This window comes from Petaurus breviceps, unplaced genomic scaffold (assembly GCF_028583685.1).
Source record: "Petaurus breviceps papuanus isolate PSGF00001 unplaced genomic scaffold, PetGlider_PUasm1.0 100, whole genome shotgun sequence".
NCBI classification, from domain to species: Eukaryota; Metazoa; Chordata; class Mammalia; order Diprotodontia; family Petauridae; genus Petaurus; species Petaurus breviceps.
Genome location: NW_027185573.1, coordinates 725,257 through 732,777, shown reverse-complemented (window position 1 = coordinate 732,777; position 7,521 = coordinate 725,257). Strand labels below are relative to the sequence as shown.

The 7,521-nt window shown below is 42.4% G+C and overlaps 1 long non-coding RNA gene and 1 other non-coding gene across 2 annotated transcripts in view; both read left to right on the top strand.

Annotated features, from left to right (window-relative positions):
• The first annotated feature begins 455 nt into the window (after positions 1–455).
• TRNAA-UGC (transfer RNA alanine (anticodon UGC)) lies at positions 456–527 on the top strand. Its single transcript has one exon. It is a non-coding gene; the product is annotated as a tRNA-Ala (tRNA).
• A 2,009-nt stretch (positions 528–2,536) lies between these two features.
• Positions 2,537–7,521, top strand: part of LOC138157335 (uncharacterized) — a 6,079-nt gene continuing 1,094 nt past the window's right edge. Inside the window, exon 1 of the long non-coding RNA XR_011167461.1 lies at positions 2,537–2,823. This is a non-coding gene — a long non-coding RNA (uncharacterized lncRNA). The remainder of the gene's footprint in view (positions 2,824–7,521) is intronic.

The window sequence follows — 7,521 nt, the reverse complement described above, 5'->3', positions numbered from 1 at the left end:
CTTTCTTTCTTTCTTTCTTTCTTTCTTTCTTTCTTTCTTTCTTTCTTCCTTTCTTCTTCCTCTCTCCTCTCCCTTCCTCTTCCTCTCTTCCTCTCTCTGTCTTCTCATCCCCCTCTCTCTCCCTTTTCCTTTCCCTCTCTCCCCCTTATCCCAGAACTACACCAGAAAATAGGAACTTGCAAACAAGAGAATCAATCTATAAACAGTTTGGCAAGAAAGATGCATCCAGTCTTTTATGGATTTTAAAAAATTCCTTTTTTTAAAAAAAAAAATTTTATCTTTCTTTTAATCTCGATTGTTTTGCTATTCAACCAGAACGTGAAAAAAAATTTTAAGAATGTGATAATTTCACTTAATTTTTAAAAGGTAGTTTTCAGAGACTTTTCTCCCTAGGAAAATGCATCAGGAGACTCACCCTTTTTAGGGATTTCTCTTGGAAGTCGGAGGAGGAGGCTGGGGATGTAGCTCAGTGGTAGAGCGCATGCTTTGCATGTATGAGGCCCCGGGTTCAATCCCCGGCATCTCCAAGTGTCCTTTTCGTTCCTTTTGTAAACAGCTGTGTCGTGTACACTTCTGCCCGCGCGTGCGCAGAATAATCGAGCCCACACCTGCACAGGTACAATTCTATCTTCCCAACCGTCGCAAATCATGCTGCTTGCAAAACTTTGGGAAGCCCCTTGTTTTACCAGCATTCTCTGCATCCGTGTTAGTTATCATGAAAACGGCACCTCTACACAATCGTTCGCTATTATAGAATACAACTTTTAGGTATTTTCCAAAAGCAGAATTTCATTTTAGGGAAGGGCTTCTCCATCTTTTCTGTATCCTGCCCCCTGCCCCTTGGACCCCCTGCTCAGAATCATGTTGTTAGATGAATAAAATAAAAGACACAGGAATAGGAAGGAAATTAATTATATTGAAATACAGTTTTCAAAATATTCGACAATACAAGGTCACAGAACTAGGTTAGGAACCCCTATTTGAGAGCATAACTGCAATCCCTTCCTCCGCCCAATGCCACCCCCAAACACTTCGGTCACAGTCTGCCTCATTATTTTAGGTATTTGTGAAACTGGTCCCCTTTTCCTTAGACTGAAAACTTCTGGGGTGTCAAGTATGGGACGGGCTCATCTTGGACCCTCCGCAGCTCTGACATAGTCTGCGCGTAGTAAGTCATTCAAAAGTTTGCTTTAAATGAGTAAAGTTCAAACCACGATTAGACAGTCCTAGACTTGGAGCCAAAAATGTTAAAAAAAAATTTTAAGTTGAAAATTCATCTTCACGAGTTCATTCGAAATAATTCCCTCCCTTTATAACTTTTTAAAGTCGTTTTTATTGATTTTTTTCCTTCCCCCATCCAGCTGTCCATCCCTAGTAACAGAGTGGGGGAGGGGAGGAAGCAATTTAGCAATTTAATTCGACGTGAATTGAGTCGGAGAGTAAGAAGCGTTCCACACCCTTCCTCACCTCTCCTTTGCACGTCCCTAAACCAGGGACGTGCATTTTGAAGTAATTTTCCCATCTGATCATGACAAAATGTAGCCATTTCCTAATTCCACTTTGCATGTAACACACCCCAAATACTAGTGGTTGACTCAGTTTGTAATCCAAATTGTGTAAATGAGTTCAAGAACTAAGCAATCCTGTTCAATCAATTTTTAAAATTGTTGTTTTGAAGACAGCAGTGAATTACTCAACCACAAGGCACATGGCTTGAATTGAGATGCTGGAGCTGATAGGGTTAATCATGCAAGAAGCTTAATTGAGGTTACTTATTGGCTTTTTATGTATTTATTTGTTGAGTATCTGTAATGTGTTTATCAATAAGCATTATATTCCTGGCACTCTTGCTAAGGGCTGTGGATACAAAGACAAAAACTATCCCTGCCTTCTAGGACATTACAGTCTAATGGGTGCCAACAACTATGTACAAGCGAGGAATAGACAGGACAGAGTGGAAATAATAACAATATCTAATATTTATATAATGCTTCGGGCAGCGAGGTCGAGCAGTGGCTAGAGCGCTGGGCCTGGAGTACAGAAAGACGTGAGTTCAAATCCTGCCTCAGACACTAGCCAGTAACTTAACCCTGTTTGCCTCAGTTTCCTCAACTGTAAAATGAATTGGACAAGGAAATGGCAGACTACTTCAGTATCTTTCCTAGGAGAACAGAGTGCTGGGTGCTGAACTAAGGCTTTACACGTATTAACTCGTTTAGAGTGAAGGCACTAGAATTAAAAGGGAGCAGAGTGGGATTTCATTTGGCTGGTTTTGTCTTTAGAAATAGTAAGAATACACTCCTTTGAAAGAAAGGGCCTTGTGATTGGGAGTCTTAGGTCATCGTTCAGACTTCAGGAATGTTCAATAGTAATGACAGTGGGACCCAGGGTTCCAGTAATTTTCCACAGGGCGCAAGGAGATCTTCCAGCCATCATTATGCATCAAGATAAAGAGGATACGTGAAGAAGCTTTTATTCTGAGATTACACAGGGTGGGAAAAGCCCTTGCTTAGAAAAAGGGTGAGTGTGCAATTAATTCTTTGCAACTGGTTACTTAATTAAGCTGGGACCAAGCCAGGCAGGGATAAACAACAAAGGAGTCCCTTTAGCTGGTGGATTAGCTGCAAGGCTTCCTTCTTACATCCTTTTAAGATCTAATCACCCCGAAGACCAGGGGGTGCGCACCAATCCTTCAAATTTAGGCTTTGCAGGTTCCTCCCTTTCTCTTTCCTCTGGAAGCATCCTTTGTTGGCCAGCCCGGAGCTACCAAGATTTTCCTAAAGCTGAATTAATTGATAAACAACAGACGCAATCTAAAATGAGGTAACTCTCCTGGGTGATTATGTTCTCTGCGGGGAGGAGGAAGGAAAGAAAGAGAAAAGCTAGAAGAGGTGGCTCTGTCCGCTATCCATCCTCCCCACCCCACAAACGCCTTTGTGAGCTGTGGGGAGGTCGTGCATGCGCTCACTTCCCCACCAATCAAGGAGTTGTTGCTGGGTCCTGCTCTGTCTTCCATTGGCTTGAGCCTTGCCAAGGCTCCCTCTTCTCTCCCATGCCAGCTTTGGGGCACCACTGGGTGCATGCAAAGGAAGGATTATTGGGGGGAGGGGCGTGGATTGAACTTGTCACTGTTCCCAGGGTGAAGGACTCCCATTCTAGCCAGGACTGAGAAGGCTGACCCAAGGAGGGATGTCCACTAGTTACCCAAAGGGGCATCTGTTACTAGGACCAGCCCAGCTTTTGCTTGAAAGCAAAGCAATAAGAAACCCTGCCCCCAAGTGACCCAGAGAACCTATTGGCTCCTTCCTAATTATTGCCTTTTTTCCTTAGTATTTCCCCCCATCCCCAGGCCCTTAGTCCTGAGACAAATAGCCCTGAATATTGGACACTGTCCCCTGTATTTCTAGGTATTCATTGCAACCCCTCATCATAAGATCTTAATTTAAAAAAAAAAATGCATTTTCATTGATATATTTAGTTTTTGCGTCCTTCCCTCGGAGAGCCAAACCAATTAATATATTTAAAAATCTGAAAGTACAGGCAATGTTCCATCCCCAACACTGGCAAAGGAGTCGGGTGGGCTTCAGAACTTAGGTTTTTTTCAATTTGTCCCTCCCCCCACCTCCTAAATCTGGGTCATCCCTAGTGCCTGCCTCTCTTCTAACAGCTGTTTTCTCTCCTAGTCTTTCAAAACTTGTGACCTAACTGATTGGTGTTCATTAACCATCAGCCTTACTGCACACAAACAAAAAACCAAAACAACAAAAAATAAAAGCAGGGTGTGGTTTTTACTTGAAACTAGGTCAATCTGAAAGAAAACATGGCTTGTTCCCAGCCTGTGCTTAAACAGGAAAAAAAATTGGGGGGTGGGGGGCATCTTTTAAATCTCCCCTGAACATTTCACTTTCAGTAATAAGAATGTCACTGTTGCTCTAAAAGGTTGTATTTTAAATAATTTAAAATAGTTTAAAGTGTGTGAAGATTCCTATAAATTAAAAAAAAAAACAGCCAGAAAGGGAAATATTTTTCTGACTGCAGATTTAAAATATATTAGAAGATAAATTTATAGAAATAATTTTATATAAACATCTATGTAATTGATTATACTTAAAATTATTTTATAAAAGATAACCACCTTTATATAAATTAATTTATATAAAAATGAAATATATTAAATATAAAAGACATTTAAGTGTATTGAATATATTGTTATTTTTTTGTCCTTCATTCTCAAAGAGGACCATGACATCAGGAAGGAGATGCCAAAACTTACAGGTGAATTGGGTTTAAGTGAGGGAGGGCTGTGCAGTCAGTCACCAGTCTCACTTTCTCTTCCAGCACCCATCTGTGTCCAGTGGCAAGATATAGTTTAGAATGACTGAAGATAGTCCTGATGCTGTGGGAGACTTTGGCCTTTCTAAGCTGAGGCCTTTTAACTAGTCTCAGTTTGACTGAGGCAACATTCAGTGATTAAGGCTAGGTAAGCAGGGAAGCAATGAATGATCTCTTTTACCTATCAAAAAAAAAAAAATGATGTGGGAGGAGAAGACTTTTGGGGGTTTCCAGCCAAAAAAGAAACAATTGCTATTTACGTTCACTCTCAGCCATCAGGGCCCAAACAATTGCCACTAAGTGGGGCTGGGACCTATATTGTTGGTCAATCAATGAGAACCTGGTTTAAGACTTGAGAAAGAAATCTAGCCTGTAAACCTCAAGATATCTTGTGAAGTTTCAGCATCGAAATTTATGTTCCTTTGGGCAGGGCACCCAAAGTTAAGGGTATGATACCCTATATGGACAAAGGGAGAAGAAGTAGGGAGAAAGGAAAGGGGAAGGGAAAAGGAAGGGAGGGGAGGGGAGAGGAGGGGCTGTGTTGTCCAAGTAGAACTGGCCAGTTTTAAATATAATTCATTTGCTAGTCATGGCATCACCTTCCTGATGTCACGATCCTCTTTGACAATGAAGGACGAACAACAATCAAATATATGTTCATATATATCTAAACGGACTTTTTTCTTATATTTCTGTTGTTTTGACTTTGAGTCAGTCATTGGGCTTGTTTCTTTAGCTGTAAGATAAGGACATTGGACTTAAATGACCAACTCCAAATTCCTATCTATAGTTAAAAAACTCTGAATAGCTGACACCTTAAACTCATCTGGGGAGCTGACAGATACAGCAATGTAGGTTGTTAGGAAAGGGAATTACTATGATTATAAATGTAAATGGTCAATTCAATCAACTCTAACTTGCAGCCATTTACTTATAGCTCTATTTTCCTTTTCTCAAGTGGTTTGAAACCCCCTGCCCCTGTGTAAATCATTTCACTCTTATAATATGGTTTGCCAACAATTTCCTCTATGGCAGGTTTTCATCAAATGACAATGTATTTTGCTGACATCATTGGGAGGGATTTCTGAGCTAAACTAAATGTCAATAGAACTTATTTTTGATGTCCTCTAGGTAGAGATTTTGAATCTGAAAATTGTAAGGGGAAAAAAAACTAACAATTTTTAGGGGTAAAGTGTAGTTCAGAGGGAAAATGTTGCTGGCCTTGGCTAGGTTGCTTTTTAAAAGTATTAGGAGTCTGTTTTCCTTTCTGTATTGTGTGTATTTTTGATATAGTTTATGCATATGTCAGAGTTTTAGAGGATTCCTTGGAAGATAGAAGAGAGACAGCCTTGTTTTACAATTCTCTTGATTAGTAACATTAAATGGGGGATAAAACAGGGAGAGCTATACTTCGGATTTGCCTGAGTCCATGTGGAAAAGACATTTTGCATCTGAAGTCCTCTAAATGTTTCTCTTGTGGACTTGGAGGTTGTATGGGTAGAAAAGAGGCCCAGAAATCTTACAGTCTTCTAAATGAGATGCATACCACTCAAAGTTTAGGCTTTACTATCCTCACCTGGAAAACCAAGTAAATAAAAATGTTTGAATGTTTATTGTTCACACTAGGATAGGAAGTAAGATGCTGGACACGCTATAGAAGTCATCCATTGTGGACCAGAGTTGGGGTGGGAGGAAGCCAGCAGACTGTACTGCTTTTGGGAAAGGGCAAAGTTGTTTTAATGATACCTAGTTTGTCCCTGAATAAAGGCCCATATTTTAATGCTAGCATTCATTCCTCTGATGCCAAACGGCTTTTAATACCTGACTTACATTCCTTGAAGCACTGAAGGAGAAGACTGCACAAAGGGCAATGTAGAGGTGGATGGGAGAGATGAACAGGCTGGCCCACTTTACAAATTAGGAAGGATAAAAACAAAGAAAATAATTACTGAAAAAGTTGTGCAGGCCATGTAGGGGAGAGTGAGGAATAGATAGATCTTGCGTTCCTCGGGCAGCCTAGGGACTTCGGGAGAATTCAAGGAAAGGCACTAGCACATTGGGAGGGTACCCAGTGATAAACTCAGGGTCTGTAATAAGAGCAGGAAATGGCCACATTGATGAGATCCCAGATATGAGGGCTATTTTTTTTTTTTGGCCAAAAAAGGTAACAATCTAGAATTCGGAGCTGCAAAGGACCTTACTGAACAGAGGACCTTAGATCTAGAGTTGGAAGGGACCTTGGGCTCTTCTAGTCCAATCCCTTTGTTTTATAGATGAGGAAACTGAGGCCCAGTAGTGAAACGATACAAACGCACTTTATGGTTTAGGTATGTATAGGATAACAAATTGTCCCATCCAGGACATCAGACTGCAATTCTTGCCCACGAGCCTAGTGAAATTTGCTAGCCAGTTTTAGAGTTGAACAGTGATCGTTATTAACTATGTTTACTAGTCTTTAGGTCAGGTCAACCAATATTTACTAAGTGTCCACTGTTAAGCCCTGGGGGCTGCAAAAGGGCAGAAGATAGTGCCTGCCATCAGAGATCCCCCAGTCTAATGGGGGACACAAAACGCAAACAACTATGGGTGGACAAGATATAAGCCTGGAGGCAATCCGCAGACTGGAGAGACGCATTCAGAGGGAGGGAGAAGGGCCTTGTGGAAGGCGGGGAGTCAGCAGGCCTGGGGGAAGCTGGGAGCCGAGTCAGGGGGCAGCCTGGGCGTGGGGAGCAGGGGCCCGCTCCACCCTGAAGCGCTCACTGGGAAGCACGCTAATTGTTGTCAATAGGCATTTATTGAGCGCCTACTTGTGAGGAAGGGCCCTTGCTCTCTGGGAAGGCTGATTTTGGGATATTCTGTGTATGCGGGTTTTTTTTTTGGGGGGGGGGGGAGAGCACAGCACTAGGGCCAAGCTTTGCCTTAAGACCTGACGGTAACCAGAGCCCGGGAGATGGGGGACCCTTCGAGGATCCAGAGCTGGAGGGGCCTCGGAGGTCATTGAGTCCGGCGCCCTCGTTTGACAGAAGAGGAAACCAAGGCCCAGAGAGGGGTTGTGTCAGGTGGGGGGGAGGGGTGAAGCGGGGCCTGCGGCCTGCCCCCTTATTTTACTGATGAGGAAAACTGAGGCACAGAGAGGGGGGCGGCGGCGATACTAAAGCTGTCCGAGGAGCCTCGAGTCCTTGGGGGTGG